We start from the raw sequence: 15,610 nt of genomic DNA on the forward strand, positions 1-15,610 counted from the left end.
GATGAGTGATGTACAGTCAAGGAGTGGTGTTTAGCTAAGTCAAGGTTGATGAAACTCTCTGAGCTGCCACTATCAATAAGACCATCTACTTCTGTTCCTTTGATGAATACTTTCACAACTGCCTTTGACAGTGAATTTGGAGTAGCCGCAGAAGTCACTGTTGCTAGAGTCGCATGGTCACTGGAATGTGTGGAGGCACTAGCTCTCGCTGATGCATTAGCATGACATACTTTAGCAAAGTGACCTTTCTTGTGGAATTTATGGAACATTGCTTCACGAGCAGGACACTTTGGACGTGGATGTCTTGAAAAACCACAAAAGAAACACACCGTACCTGCTGCTGCTGTCACTGAGACAGGTTCCACAGTAACTTCATTGCAAGAGTCTTGGTCAGGAATTGCAGCACTTACCACTCGAGAAGACTGAGTGGTACTGTATACTTCAGAATTCTTCTGGGCTGAATCTAGAGCTCTTGCCTGGTCATAGGCAGCGGCTAAGTCGATAGTTTTATTCTCCAATAAACGCTGCCTTAATATTGGTGATTGCAGGCCACTGATAAAAGCATCCCTGATGGACTCTTCACAATACTGAGCAGCTGTCACTGCTTGGAAGTGACAGTCCTTACCTAAAATTTTCAGTGCTTGATGGTATTCCTCTAAGGATTCATCAGTCTGCTGGCGGCGAGTTGCAATGCGATAACGTGCAAAGATTTCACTTGTAGGTTTAATATACTGAGACTTGAGGGTTTTGATAGCATTTTCGTAGGTTTTACACTCAGAAATAGCCTCATATATCTTAGGTGACACAAGACTTAGTTTATCTAGATCTGTTTTAGGAAGGGCTCCCAAGAAGTTTTCGAAAGTCTTAAACCAGTGCTTCCATTCCTGAGCAGCAGTTGATAAGCTGGGGTCACAGTCTAGCCTCTCAGGTTTCAGTGAACGCTCCATGTTGTGATGTAGTCTAGCTCAGGATCACCACCAGGTAGCCCAGGATTCTATGTTCAATAAATTGTTGTGATAGAAACACAGGCCTTATCTCTAGGCTTTATTGAACATAGAATCTTCATAGCACTTCTGCAACAACAAAATATAATGACTAGTACATCTAATAACTGCTTCTACAGGGATGGTGATGTCTTGCATATGTCAAGAGAAAAGTTATAACTACAGGCCACATATTTAAACTCACCATGTAATCTGCATCACTAATATATGGATATAGGAGGAGAGAATCACACACCATGTGTTGGCGCCCATGACACACACCAAACTGTTGTTGTTGTTAAGGGCCCCGAGGGGTGGTGCAGTATTATCCTGCTGCTGCTCCCCACAGGAGCAGTATCACTACAGGTTGCTGTCTATCAACCTACTACACTTACATATAACTACTGTATTTCTGGAAAATATATACAGTATTTTCCACACCAAGGTTACTTAACCTTAGTATATTTAAACAGGCATAACAAATTCAATTATTTTTATTGGTAAACTAATACACAGATTTAACTCCCTATGAAATATTTTTTTTATAGGACAGGTAAGCAATTTTATTTAGGCACAGGTACACATAAGTACAATTTTCACAATGTAAATTACGTAGGATAATGCATAAAAGGCTAGGATGAACGACTCTACACGTGTATCAACCTTTAATTGTCAATTATAACTTATATACTGATACTTTTTCTCAACTAAATTTGAAAGGGAAACATTTACTCGATGTCAGATTATTTCACATCTAATGAATAACATTACATTTTCAAGATTTTCGAAGCTTTTAAAAATGTATATAATTACCGGTACCTGGAGTTTACCTGGAGAGAGTTCCGGGGGTCAACGCCCCCGCGGCCCGGTCTGTGACCAGGCCTCCTGGTGGATCAGAGCCTGATCAACCAGGCTGTTACTGCTGGTTGCACGCAAATCAATGTACGAGCCACAGCCCGGCTGGTCAGGAACTGACTTTAGGTGATTGTCCAGTGCCAGCTTGAAGACTGCCAGGGGTCTGTTGGTAATCCCCCTTATGTGTGCTGGGAGGCAGTTGAACAGTCTCGGGCCCCTGACACTTATTGTATGGTCTCTTAACGTGCTAGTGACACCCCTGCTTTTCATTGGGGGGATGTTGCATCGTCTGCCAAGTCTTTTGCTTTCGTAGTGAGTGATTTTCGTGTGCAAGTTCGGTACTAGTCCCTCTAGGATTTTCCAGGTGTATATAATCATGTATCTCTCCCGCCTGCGTTCCAGGGAATACAGGTTCAGGAACCTCAAGCGCTCCCAGTAATTGAGGTGTTTTATCTCCGCTATGCGTGCCGTGAAGGTTCTCTGTACATTTTCTAGGTCAGCAATTTCAACTGCATTGAAAGGTGCTGTTAGTGTGCATCAATATTCCAGCCTAGATAGAACAAGTGACCTGAAGAGTGTCATCATGGGCTTGGCATCCTTAGTTTTGTGCAAGAAAGGTATAAAATACCGACAATGTGAAAGTTAAGACACATGTGCAACATCTGAATATCTTTATTGTAGACGTTTCGCCATCCAGTGGCTTTATCAATACAGATTCTAGGACATAATTGGAAGACAGTAGAACTATATACAAAAGATGTGGTAATCAGCCCCTCAGCCTTGGAGTTAGTGTTCACAACATCGTGGTGGAGGAGAATCTGGAGCAAAGGCAAGAAGACTGGCGATTATAAAGGCGTCAGATATCCAGATGTTGCACATGTGTCTTAACTTTCACATTGTCGGAATTTTATACCTTTCTTGCACAACTTGTCAGACACTGCAACATCATGGAATCTTGGTTCAGAGGACATCTACAAGACCTTCTTCACGGCTGCTTCAACTAACCCATGTTTTTGGGAAGGACCTACTTCCACTGGGGAATCCCGCCAACCAGTGACTATGCCCTCGTCTTCTGCACGTCCTTATCCACTGACGCCTATATAATCGCCAGTCTTCTTGCCTTTGCTCCAGATTCTCCACCACGATGCTGTGAACATTAACTCCAAGGCTGAGGGACTGATTACCTCATCTTTTGTATATAGTTCTACTGTCTTCCATTTATGTCCTAGAATCTGTATTGATAAAGCCACTGGATTGCGAAACGTCTACAATAAAGATATCCAGATGTTGCACATGTGTCTTAACTTTCATCCCTAGTTTTGAAGGTTCTCATTATCCATCCTGTCATTTTTCTAGCAGATGCAATTGATACAATGTTATGGTCCTTGAAGATGAGATCCTCCCACATGATCACTCCCAGGTCTTTGACGTTGGTGTCTCGCTCTATTTTGTGGCCAGAATTTGTTTTGTACTCTGATTAAGATTTAATTTTCTCGTGTTTACCATCCAGTATATAAATAATGTAGATATGAGTACATCTGTATATATAATCATTTACATATGATGAAGAGTTGTAAACAGTGCACTATTTAGCTAATGTAGAGGCTGTAAATAGTGCACTATTTACTTATTGCAGCGACTGTAAATAGTACACTATTTACGAATTGCAGGAGCTGTAAATACTAGTATACTACAGATTGCAAACAGTAAATAGTACACTATTTACTTATTGCAGGGACTGTAAATAGTACACTATTTACCAATTGCAGGAGCTGTAAATACTAGTATACTACTGATTGCAAAAAGTAAATAGTACACTATTTACCTATTTCAGGGGTTGCAAATAACATTCATGTCCTAAATTAGTTGGAAGACTATCCAGAACAAGTCTATCCACATACATATTTAGAAGTTACAATCCATCTATGTAACTAACCTAGCTATACTGTATGTATAAATAGTACTTACTGGATGCATGGAGGAAGGGAGCTGTAAATGGCATTAAATGTTCCAAAATGACCAGTAACACTGTACATTTACATAATGAGTTTAGATAGAACTTACTGTGTTGGTAGGAACTTTAACCCCTTTGGAGGGCGTGGTTGGGTGGTGTTGTCCTGAGGGTCACTTCACCTTCCCTTACACTTCTCTCCTCCTGGTTCTCCTCTCCTTCACACTCCCTCGCTGAGCTCTCTTACCACTTGCCTCTACTCCTCACACGTGTTATTTCAACACGAAATGTAAATTTTTTTCCTTCTATCAGACAGACTTGTACACACGACAACAATCTCCAAATCTGATCTTTTTAGGCCGTCCACTCGGACGCGCACCTGTGATATGTCATCTTCAAACACACTGTTTTCCAGTATTATTTCAACCCCACAATAGCTTGTGTCGTCGGCACAGGCTAAAACAAGCCCAGTGGACCTACAAGCAAGAAGAAAGTGTGTATATAGTTCGTGTACGAGTGGTTTATGTATGGTGACAGGAGGAGCAACCAGCACACCCACCTCCTTGACTGCTGCCAAACACCCAGTTGGCTTAAATTAAGCAACAATATGCTGCAGGGATGGTGAAGACCACTCTTAGCATCCATCTGGGAGCACAAAGCGATATAGGAGACAATACTTCAGAGGAACTTGCTTGGCTTACTTCTCTCTCTCAGCTGGGTTAGGAAGCTGGGTTGTCATGCTGGCTTAACCCACGAGAATAGCTGGCTGGAAGACGTGTAACGATGCACACAGCATGAAGGAGCAGGTGGATGACAGGAGACAGGCTGGATGATAGGCTGAGGCAGGCTGACTCCCACCTCTTGCTTACTGGCTGGCTTAATTGCAAAATCCGGGTCAACTCCTCGGAGATTGAAGCAATTAGCACATGAACTAAGTAAGGAAGCTTGAAAGATGGCTGCAACTGATTTGTAAGCTGGAGCAGCCGGTTGAGGCTGGCAGACGTGACCTCTGACCTGCCGGCACCCCACAAACAATCTTCTAAAGTATGAAATACCCATAAATCCACTCCCACACCACTGTCACCAAATTGTCATGTTGGGGTTCGATAACGTGGATTGGGTAATAACACTCACATTAGATGTTCTAGTATATTGGATGGAATATAGGGGAAGCACCAAGCTTGACCTACCACCTCTCTAACGTCTCTACTTGAACTGGCCCACTGAGTGCCTCGGAGGGTAGCGGCATTCAAAACATGCTAGGTCAGTTGAACAGTGAATAACAAGTGATTCACACAGACGGTTGGTAGTGAGTCATACTACTGGTAACTGGTTACTGGCACCTGGTACTACTGGGAACTGATACTACTGAGAGAATAATGAAATAGCAAAAAAAAAAAAAAAAAAAAAAAGAGGAAAAAATTCCTAAAAATATTTGGGGTGAGAGCAGGAGAGCTACGAACATCATCATACATGATATAAATGACTATAATTCCTTGTAGGATCGTTATATTACATTGATTCTTGTACCATTGTCTTGCCAATGAGTTAAGATATTTTTCTATATGATTAAATAAATTTCCATACCTTTTCTATATTTTTTTTTATCGGCCGCGCATGGAGGTGGTCTAACTGCCCTTTGACACCACCTCTCCTTCTCAGTGGGGAGAGTTTTGACACTACCTCTCCTTCTCAGTGGGGAGAGTTTTGACACTACCTCTCCTTCTCAGTGGGGAGAGTTTTGACACTACCTCTCCTTCTCAGTGGGGAGAGTTTTGACACTACCTCTCCTTCTCAGTGGGGAGAGTTTTGACACTGCCTCTCCTTCTCAGTGGGGAGAGTTTTGACACTACCTCTCCTTCTCAGTGGGGAGAGTTTTGACACTACCTCTCCTTCTCAGTGGGGAGAGTTTTGACACTACCTCTCCTTCTCAGTGAGGAGAGTTTTGACACTACCTCTCCTTCTCAGTGGGGAGAGTTTTGACACTACCTCTCCTTCTCAGTGGGGAGAGTTTTGACACTACCTCTCCTTCTCAGTGGGGAGAGTTTTGACACTGCCTCTCCTTCTCAGTGGGGAGAGTTTTGACACTACCTCTCCTTCTCAGTGTGGAGAGTTTTGACACTACCTCTCCTTCTCAGTGGGGAGAGTTTTGACACTATCTCTCCTCAGTGTGGAGAGTTTTGACCCTCCAGACCACCATATCTTAGCCTGTACCTTCACATTCTTGCTGGCTTCAGAGAGCATTAGGGACATATAATACGTAGTTATTTGTCAATATTCTTCCATAAATAACAAAAAAAAGCACAATAACGTGTCTGGAACAATATATAAATAAATCGCACACAGGAGAGATGAGCTTACGACGACGTTTCACTCCGACTTGGACCATTTACAAAGTCATACTAACAAAGGAAGAGGAGGGAGTACATATAAGCCAGCAGACAGGGACAGGAACAAGAGAGGAAGTGGAGGTAGTAGTAGTAGTAGTGGAGTCAGTCAAATACTAAGAAAGAGGATCACTACAAGGGAGCCCACAGAAGGTAGAAGCTGGAACACAGAGGTAGAAATATAACAATGAAAGACAAATATCCAAGGCAGAAGACAGAAAACCCAAAGGAGAAAAAGGCAAGGAAGGGGAAGAGGGAGGAAAGTTGTGTATAAAGGAGGATTCGAACAAATGGCGACTGTGACAGTTATACTTAGGGTAGATAGTTTTAGCAGAAAATCAATCAATAGGATGACTGTGATGTCTGATATGACAGAAAAGAGCATTGTTGGTGTCGACAAACCTAACACTACTTTTGTGCTCCTTATAAGTCTGTCAGAAAGAGACTGGCTAGTTTCTCCAAAGTACTGAAGAGGACAGGAGGAACAAGAAATAGAGTAGACACCTCTATAGGTGCTCCTCATGTCCATTCTATTTCTTGTTCCTCCTGTCCTCTTCAGTACTTTAGAGAAACTGCTCGATCTATTTCTGACAGACTTCAGGAGCACAAAAGTATTGTTAGGTTTGCCGACACCAACTGTGAAAGTTTGTATGGACTGCCTCCAAGTGAGTCGCCTACTTTGGCAAGCTCTGTTGACATCGAGCTCTGAGGTCGGTACCTCAGCCTCACAAGTGGCTTAGAGGACAGATTTTCATAAATGACTGATGTTGCAAGAAACTCGCCTGCATGCATGCATAAAGGACTAACTTGGTGTTGAAGCATATATCCTGATCTTCAACCTCCCTAAGCTTAGCCCCTTTGGACTTCCCCTCAGAAACCATGTGCAACAGGGAGCCTTAATTCCTGCAATATTCAATTGTTATTAGTGACCTGCCTGCACCTCAGAAATTCCTATATCCAAGGGGGTGTGTATCCCCTAGTACAACTATGCAGACACAGACACTAGCTTCAAGGCTGACAAGAGATGCTGGTACATAATGGACATGCACTGCCAGCTGCACAAAGGACTACAGTTCAACTCACTCACAATTTTCCCCAGACACTGGCTAGAAATCCTACGAAAATGTGGAGGTCTTGTCTTACTGTATGGGCCTGATGGAGGAGGTCATCTATGGTACATTGAGGTGCCTCTACCAAATTTCCCCAGATGTCATATGAGAGGACACGTGGGGAGCGCTGCCTGCTGATGATGGCACGTCTTGTCCAGGTGATGTCTGGTCTAAGAAGAGAGAGCTGGCATCTTCCAGACCCGCGCCTCGTCCTCGTCGTTCAAACTTGGGCTGCCAGTTCTCCCTAGCTAACTTAACCTAGTGTTTGCCTACATTATCGGCCTATTACTACCTATGTTAAGGTCTTAGGTCTACATTATTATTATCTACAGTTGCCTTAATAATCCTAATATTAGTGTACTAACAGTAAACTACCTACTTCTTCCCTGAAGGGTAAATCTATAAATTAAGAAGTACCTACAATCCACCTACGCAAAACCGAGAGAGAATGTGTTTTTGCTTTGGGTTGGGTGTAAGGGCCCTTGAACTGTGTGTTTTTCCCATTGGGACTTCTCGGACTGAATAAGTTCCAACATCAACAACGTTTTTTTCTGTCAAGTCAGAGATCACAGTCATCCTATTGACTGATCTTCTACTAAAACTATCTATCTTACTTCTAACTTTCATAGTCACTGCCTTTTTGAATCCTCCCTTATACAAAACTTTCCTTGTATGAATCTTAGTCCTGGCTTTGTCTCTGTAGATGTGTTCCTTTCCCATACCTCCACTTCCTCTCTTGTTCCCGTCCCTGTCTGCTGGTCTATATATACTCCCTCCTTCTCTCCTTTTGTCAGTGTGACTTTGTAAATGGTCTAAGTCGGACAGAAACGTCATCGTAAGCTCCTGTCTTATATGTGCGGGTTGTTTGTGTAACATCCTTCCACTTTGGTGAAGGTTGGTTTTGGGAGCGGCGGAAGTCAGGGTTCAATACGACGTACACTGTCAGTGGCCCTATAAACAACAACAACAACAACAACTTGTGTTGTTGGTGGGTGAGTGTGATAAAGTGAACAATAAACAGTGTTTGTGGTGTCTAACACAGGTGAGTAACACACTGTAACACCTGGTGTCTAACACAGGTGAGTAACAACTGTGGTGTCTAACACAGGTGAGTAACACCTGTGGTGTCTAACACAGGTGAGTAACACCTGTGGTGTCTAACACAGGTGAGTAACACCTGTGGTGTCTAACACAGGTGAGTAACACCTACCTTTATTACAATATAACATTCATGTGCTAGATGATACATAGAGAGAGTTTGACCCATGAAATATAGTGTATTAAGGCGCCAGACATGATCATATCTGTGTCTTGTTGACTGTCTCAGGTGTTGACTGTCTTACCTGCTCAGGTGTTGACTGTCTTACCTGCTCAGGTGTTGACTGTCTTACCTGCTCAGGTGTTGACTGTCTTACCTGCTCAGGTGTTGACTGTCTTACCTGCTCAGGTGTTGACTGTGTTACCTGCTCAGGTGTTGACTGTCTTACCTGCTCAGGTGTTGACTGTGTTACCTGCTCAGGTGTTGACTGTCTTACCTGCTCAGGTGTTGACTGTCTTACCTGCTCAGGTGTTGACTGTCTTACCTGCTCAGGTGTTGACTGTGTTACCTGCTCAGGTGTTGACTGTGTTACCTGCTCAGGTGTTGACTGTCTTACCTGCTCAGGTGTTGACTGTCTTACCTGCTCAGGTGTTGACTGTGTTACCTGCTCAGGTGTTGACTGTCTTACCTGCTCAGGTGTTGACTGTGTTACCTGCTCAGGTGTTGACTGTGTTACCTGCTCAGGTGTTGACTGTTACCTGTTCAGGTGTTGACTGTGTTACCTGCTCAGGTATTGACTCTTACCTGCTCAGGTGTTGACTGTGTTACCTGTTCAGGTGTTGACTGTGTTAGCTGCACAGATGTTGACTGTTACCTGTTCAGGTGTTGACTGTGTTACCTGCTCAGGTGTTGACTGTGTTAGCTGCTCAGGTGTTGACTGTGTTAGCTGCTCAGGTGTTGACTGTGTTAGCTGCTCAGGTGTTGACTGTGTTAGCTGCTCAGGTGTTGACTGTCTTAGCTGCTCAGGTGTTGACTGTGTTAGCTGCTCAGCTGTTGACTGTGCTAGCTGCTCAGGTGTTACTGTGTTAGCTGTCAGGTGTGTTAGCTGCTCAGGTGTTGACTGTGTTAGGTGTTGACTGTGGTAGGCTGCTCAGGTGTTAGGTGCTCAGGCAGGAGCAGGTGTTAGGTGGTCAGGTATAAGCAGGTGTTAGGTGGTTAGGCAGCAGCAGTGTTGTTAGCAGGTTTTAGGTGTTTAGGCAGCAGCAGATGTTAGGTGATGAGGCAGCAGCAGCAGGTGTTAGGTGGTGAGGCAGCAGCAGCAGGTGTTAGGTGGTGAGGCAGCAGCAGCAGGTGTTAGGTGGTGAGGCAGCAGCAGCAGGTGTTAGGTGGTGAGGCAGCAGCAGCAGGTGTTAGGTGGTGAGGCAGCAGCAGCAGGTGTTAGGTGGTGAAGCAGCAGCAGGTGTTAGGTGGTGATGCAGCAGCAGGTGGTTTGTGGTGGTGGAGCAGCAGCAGGTGTTAGGTGGTGAGGCAGCAGCAGCAGGTGTTAGGTGGTGAAGCAGCAGCAGCAGGTGTTAGGTGGTGTAGCAGCAGCAGGTGTTAGGTGGTGAGGCAGCAGCAGCAGGTGTTAGGTGGTGAGGCAGTAGCAGCAGGTGTTAGGTGGTCAAGCAGCAGCAGCAGGTTTTAGGTGGTGAGGCAGCAGCAGCAGGTGTTAGGTGGTGAGGCAGCAGCAGCAGGTGTTAGGTGGTGAGGCAGCAGCAGCAGGTGTTAGGTGGTGAGGCAGCAGCAGCAGGTGTTAGGTGGTGAGGCAGCACCAGAAGGTGTTAGGTGGTGAGGCAGCAGTAGCAGGTGTTAGGTAGTGAGGCAGCAGCAGCAGGTGTTAGGTGGCCAGGCAGCAGCAGCAGGTGTTAGGTGGTGAGGCAGCAGGTGTTAGGTGGTGAGGCAGCAGGTGTTAGGTGGTGAGGCAGCAGGTGTTAGGTGGTGAAGCAGCAGCAGCTGGTGTTAGGTGGTGTAGCAGCAGCAGGTGTTAGGTGGTGAGGCAGCAGCAGCAGGTGTTAGGTGGTGAGGCAGTAGCAGCAGGTGTTAGGTGGTGAGGCAGCAGCAGCAGGTGTTAGGTGGTGAGGCAGCAGCAGCAGGTGTTAGGTGGTGAGGCAGCAGCAGCAGGTGTTAGGTGGTGAGGCAGCAGCAGCAGGTGTTAGGTGGTCAGGCTGCAGCAGCAAGTGTTAGGTGGTGAGGCAGCACCAGAAGGTGTTAGGTGGTGAGGCAGCAGTAGCAGGTGTTAGGTAGTGAGACAGCAGTAGCAGGTGTTAGGTGGCCAGGCAGCAGCAGCAGGTGTTAGGTGGTGAGGCAGCAGCAGGTTTAAGTTAGTAAGTTTTAAGGTTTATGTTACATAATAAACAATATTGTTGGCAGAACATTCATATACAAGGTTCATTATTTAACCAAGAATAACCCAATAAGTTAGTAAGTTTATTTAGGTACAAGTACAAAAATTATCATACATAGTAACGTGTACATTAACCACCAGAGTAACACAAAAATTATCATACATAGTAACATGTACATTAACCACCAGAGTAACACAAAACATGTTATCATACATAGTAACATGTACATTAACCACCAGAGTAACACAAAAATTATCATACATAGTAACATGTACATTAACCACCAGAGTAACACAAAAATTATCATACATAGTAACATGTACATTAACCACCAGAGTAACACAAAAATTATCATACATAGTAACATGTACATTAACCACCAGAGTAACACAAAAATTATCATACATAGTAACATGTACATTAACCACCAGAGTAACACAAAAAACTCAAAGTGACTTAATTGTGCTCCTTGTAATATCTTATTATTTAAATCTTAAAACATCTAAGTCAACTGTGTCAAAATCAGTCACAATAAACTAAGGTATATTGGTAATAAGGGAGACCCCTGGCCTGGCAAGGTGGAAACTTTAAGGTTGTTTCCTTACACCAGTTGTCCCTTTCACCTAGCAAGTAGGTACCTGGGTGTTAGTTGACTGGTGTGGGTGGCATCCTGGGGGACAAGATTGAGGACATCAATGGAAATAAGACAGACAGTCCCTAGATGAGCCACTGACTTTCTTGGGTTATCTTGGGTGGCTAACCCTCCGCATTTAAAAATCTGAACAAAATCTTACCCTAAGGTAAACTGAGTTATTTACATTAATATTAAAGAGAGACTCAACTTATAGTAACAGTTACTTATATTATAGTAACTAATAATTTACATAGTCAAATAGATACATTTGATACATTTTTAACTGTAACAGTGAAATTCAGTTCAGTTGAATATATTAAGTTACTTTATTAACAATATGGTATTATGTTGCTAACATATTAATCCTTTCAGGGTTTCAGTCATACTAGTATGGCTTATGCCCCAGGGTTTTTGACATACTAGTATATGCCTAAATTCTAGCACCCTCAAATCTAGTGAGAGAAAGCTGGTAGGCCTACATATGAAAGAATGTGTCTATATGGTCAGTGTACACAGTATAAAAAAATCCTGCAGCACACCTGGAGACCTGGAGTTTACCTGGAGAGAGTTCCGGGGGTCAACGTCCCCGTGGCCCGGTCTGTGACCAGGCCTCCTGGTGGATCAGAGCCTGATCAACCAGGCTGTTACTGCTGGCTGCACGCAAACCAACGTACGAGCCACAGCCCGGCTGATCAGAAACTGACTTTAGGTGCTTGTCCAGTGCCAGCTTGAAGACTGCCAGGGGTCTGTTGATAATCCCCCTTATGTGTGCTGGGAGGCAGTTGAACAGTCTCGGGCCCCTGACATTTATTGTATGGTCTCTTAACTTGCTAGTGACACCCCTGCTTTTCATTGGGGGGATGGTGCATCGTCTGCCAAGTCTTTTGCTTTCGTAGTGAGTGATTTTCGTGTGCAAGTTCGGTACTAGTCCCTCTAGGATTTTCCAGGTGTATATAATCATGTATCTCTCCCTCCTGCATTCCAGGGAATACAGGTTTAGGAACCTCAAGCGCTCCCAGTAATTGAGGTGTTTTATCTCCGTTATGCGCGCCGTGAAAGTTCTCTGTACATTTTCTAGGTTGGCAATTTCACCTGCCTTGAAAGGTGCTGTTAGTGTGCAGCAATATTCCAGCCTAGATAGAACAAGTGACCTGAAGAGTGTCATCATGGGCTTGGCCTCCCTAGTTTTGAAGGTTCTCATTATCCATCCTGTCATTTTTCTAGCAGATGCGATTGACACAATGTTATGGTCCTTGAAGGTGAGATCCTCCGACATGATCACTCCCAGGTCTTTGACGTTGGTGTTTCGCTCTATTTTGTGGCCAGAATTTGTTTTGTACTCTGATGAAGATTTAATTTCCTCATGTTTACCATATCTGAGTAATTGAAATTTCTCATCGTTGAACTTCATATTGTTTTCTGCAGCCCACTGAAAGATTTGGTTGATGTCCGCCTGGAGCCTTGCAGTGTCTGCAATGGAAGACACTGTCATGCAGATTCGGGTGTCATCTGCAAAGGAAGACTCGGTGCTGTGGCTGACATCCTTGTCTATGTCGGATATGAGGATGAGGAACAGGATGGGAGCGAGTACTGTGCCTTGTGGAACCGAGCTTTTCACTGTAGCTGCCTCGGACAGTGCGTAATGAGAAAAAAAAAACTTTGACCATGTTTTTTATTAAAACAGCGACTTTGAACTGTATTTTTATATGGCATTTATTGTTGTATTCTAGTTTTCCTGGTCTCATTTTATAGAATGAAGACATTACAGAAAATGAGATGATTTTGACTGGTTTTATGATGAAAAGTACCTTGAAATTGAGCTGAAAGTAGCAGAAATGTTTGATTTTTACCAAAGTTCAAAAGTAAACAAATCATGCTAAGCGTCCAATACACGTCAACTGGTGAGTCTAATATTCTTTCACAAGTGTGCTGATATTATTTATACCATTTCTACACTAATGCAGTAGTCTGCATAACAGTAAATCTTCTATCTTTTGTAAGAATAAAAACTCAAAGTGGAAAGCCAAAGAAATATAAGAGGGGCCTGGGGATGTGACTAATGAACAGAGAACTTGTTATTTTAGTGCCATTAATGTCTTTCTTGTTTATCCTAGACCCTTTTCAGAAATTGGCATCTTTTGAAATTTGTATGGAATTGGCAAAATTGCTAAATTCTGACCACTTTATTGGATAGTTGAAATCGGTAAATGGGTGGTTTCTTGTACTCATTCGATAGAAATAATGGAGTTCTATCAAAATAGTTATGATTTTTGTTGACAAGTACACTGGAATTGGCAAAAAATAGGGCTCAAATGGGCAAAATTGCCGATGCGTTGTGGTGGCTCGTCTGGTGTTTGCTTGGTCAACCATGCTGTTGCTGCTGGAGACTCACTGCCTCACATATCCATCACAGCCTGGTTGATCTGGCATCTGGTGAAGATACATGTCCAGTTTCATCATGAAGGCTTCTACACTTGTTCTAGCCATGTTTCTGATATCTTCTGGTAAGATGTTGAATAGTCTGGGACCCCGGATGTTGATACAGTGTTCCCTTATTGTGACAGCTGCACCCCTGCTTCTCTCTGGGTTTATCTTACACTTTCTCCTATATCTCTCACTCTAGTATGTTGGTATGACCATACCAGACCACACCTAGCCCAACATTACTGATTATTTGGAAATACTAAACAAAATGAAAATACTTGTATAATTATTCCATGATGTTCCTAAGTTGTATGTATTGAAAAAGGATAGAGTACAACCTCTCCTCACTTAGCGATGTGCTCATTTACCGACAACGTGGACTTATTACCTGGAGAGAGTTTCGGGGGTCAACGCCCCCGCGGCCCGGTCTGTGACCAGGACTCTCTGACCAGTGTCCCTACCTAAATGTATGTTAGAGCTGATTTCCTCTATTCTGTTTAATACAGTATACAATACACTACTGTAAACATTTAAAAATATACCAGAAATATTAAAAATGGTGCAAAGGTGACATTAAAACAATATCAAAGATGGTTGACACAAACCCACTACCATTATAGTCTGCTCCTCATTTAGAGATGAATTCCTTTTCTGACTAACTTAACATTTCGTAATTCAAAACATAATTAACCCTTTGAGGGTCGACAGGCCCTCTCCGAAACTCGTTCTCAGGGTCGGCCAAATTTAAAAAAAGAAAAAAATTATTTTCTCTTATGAAAAGATAGAGAATCTTTTTCTGATCATAAGGACACCAAAAGTTTGAAATTTGATAGAAAACTTACGGAATTATGCTCTCGCAAAGTTAGCGGTCTCGGCGATGTTTACGCATCGGCGATTTTGCCCACTTTGAGCCCCATTTTCGGCCAATTTCGCTGTACTAGTCGACAAAAAACATGAATATTTCGCTAGAACTCCATTTTTTGTATCGAATGGGTGCAAGAAACCACCCATTTATGAAATTAAACTATCCAGTACAGTGGTCAGAATTTAGCAATTTTGCCAATTTCACAAATTTCAAAAGATGCCAATTTCCGAATAGGGTCCAGAATAAACAAGAAAGACATTCCTGGCACTAAAATGACATTTCCTCTAGTCATTAGTCACGTCTCAAGGCCCCTCTTATATTCTTTTGCTTTCCACTTTGAATTTTTATTCTCACAAAAAATATAAGATTTACTGTTATGCAGACTACTGCACTAGTGTAAAAAGTGGTATAAATATTATTGGTGCACTTGTGAAAGAATATTAGACTCACCAGTTGACGTGTATTGCACGCTTGGCACGATTTGTTTACTTTTGAAGTTTGGTAAAAATCGAACATTTCTGCTACTTTGAGCTCAATTTCAAGGCACCTTTCATTGTAAAACCAGTCAAAATCATCTCAATTTCTGTAATATGTCTTCCATTCTATAAAATGAGACCAAGAAAACTAGAATACAACAATAAATACCATACGAAAATACACTGCAAAGTCGCTGATTTATTCCAAAAAAATGGTCAAAGTTTTTTTTTTCTCATTATGCACTGTGTGCTGCAGGATTTTTTTTAGACTGTGCACACTGACCACATAGACCCATTCTTTCATATGAAGGCCTACCAGCTTTCTCTCACTAGATTTGAGGCCGCTAGAATTTATGCGTACTAGTACGTCAAAAACCCCTACGCGTAAGACATACTAGTACGACCAAAACCCTCTAAGGGTTAATGGTCAAAGATTTTTTTTTTTTATTTTATTTATTTTATGTCTTTGCAAACAGTACATTGAGATATTATATTTACCTAGG

The 15,610-nt window shown here is 42.9% G+C and overlaps 1 protein-coding gene across 1 annotated transcript in view; it reads left to right on the plus strand.

Annotated features, from left to right (window-relative positions):
* The first annotated feature begins 8,087 nt into the window (after positions 1–8,087).
* LOC138855482 (zinc finger protein 84-like) overlaps positions 8,088–15,610 on the plus strand; it is a 140,966-nt gene continuing 133,443 nt past the window's right edge. The window contains exon 1 of the mRNA XM_070105085.1: positions 8,088–8,327. The gene's annotated coding sequence lies outside the window, so the exon portion shown is untranslated. The remainder of the gene's footprint in view (positions 8,328–15,610) is intronic.

This window comes from Cherax quadricarinatus, chromosome 96, assembly GCF_038502225.1.
Source record: "Cherax quadricarinatus isolate ZL_2023a chromosome 96, ASM3850222v1, whole genome shotgun sequence".
Taxonomy (NCBI): Eukaryota; Metazoa; Arthropoda; class Malacostraca; order Decapoda; family Parastacidae; genus Cherax; species Cherax quadricarinatus.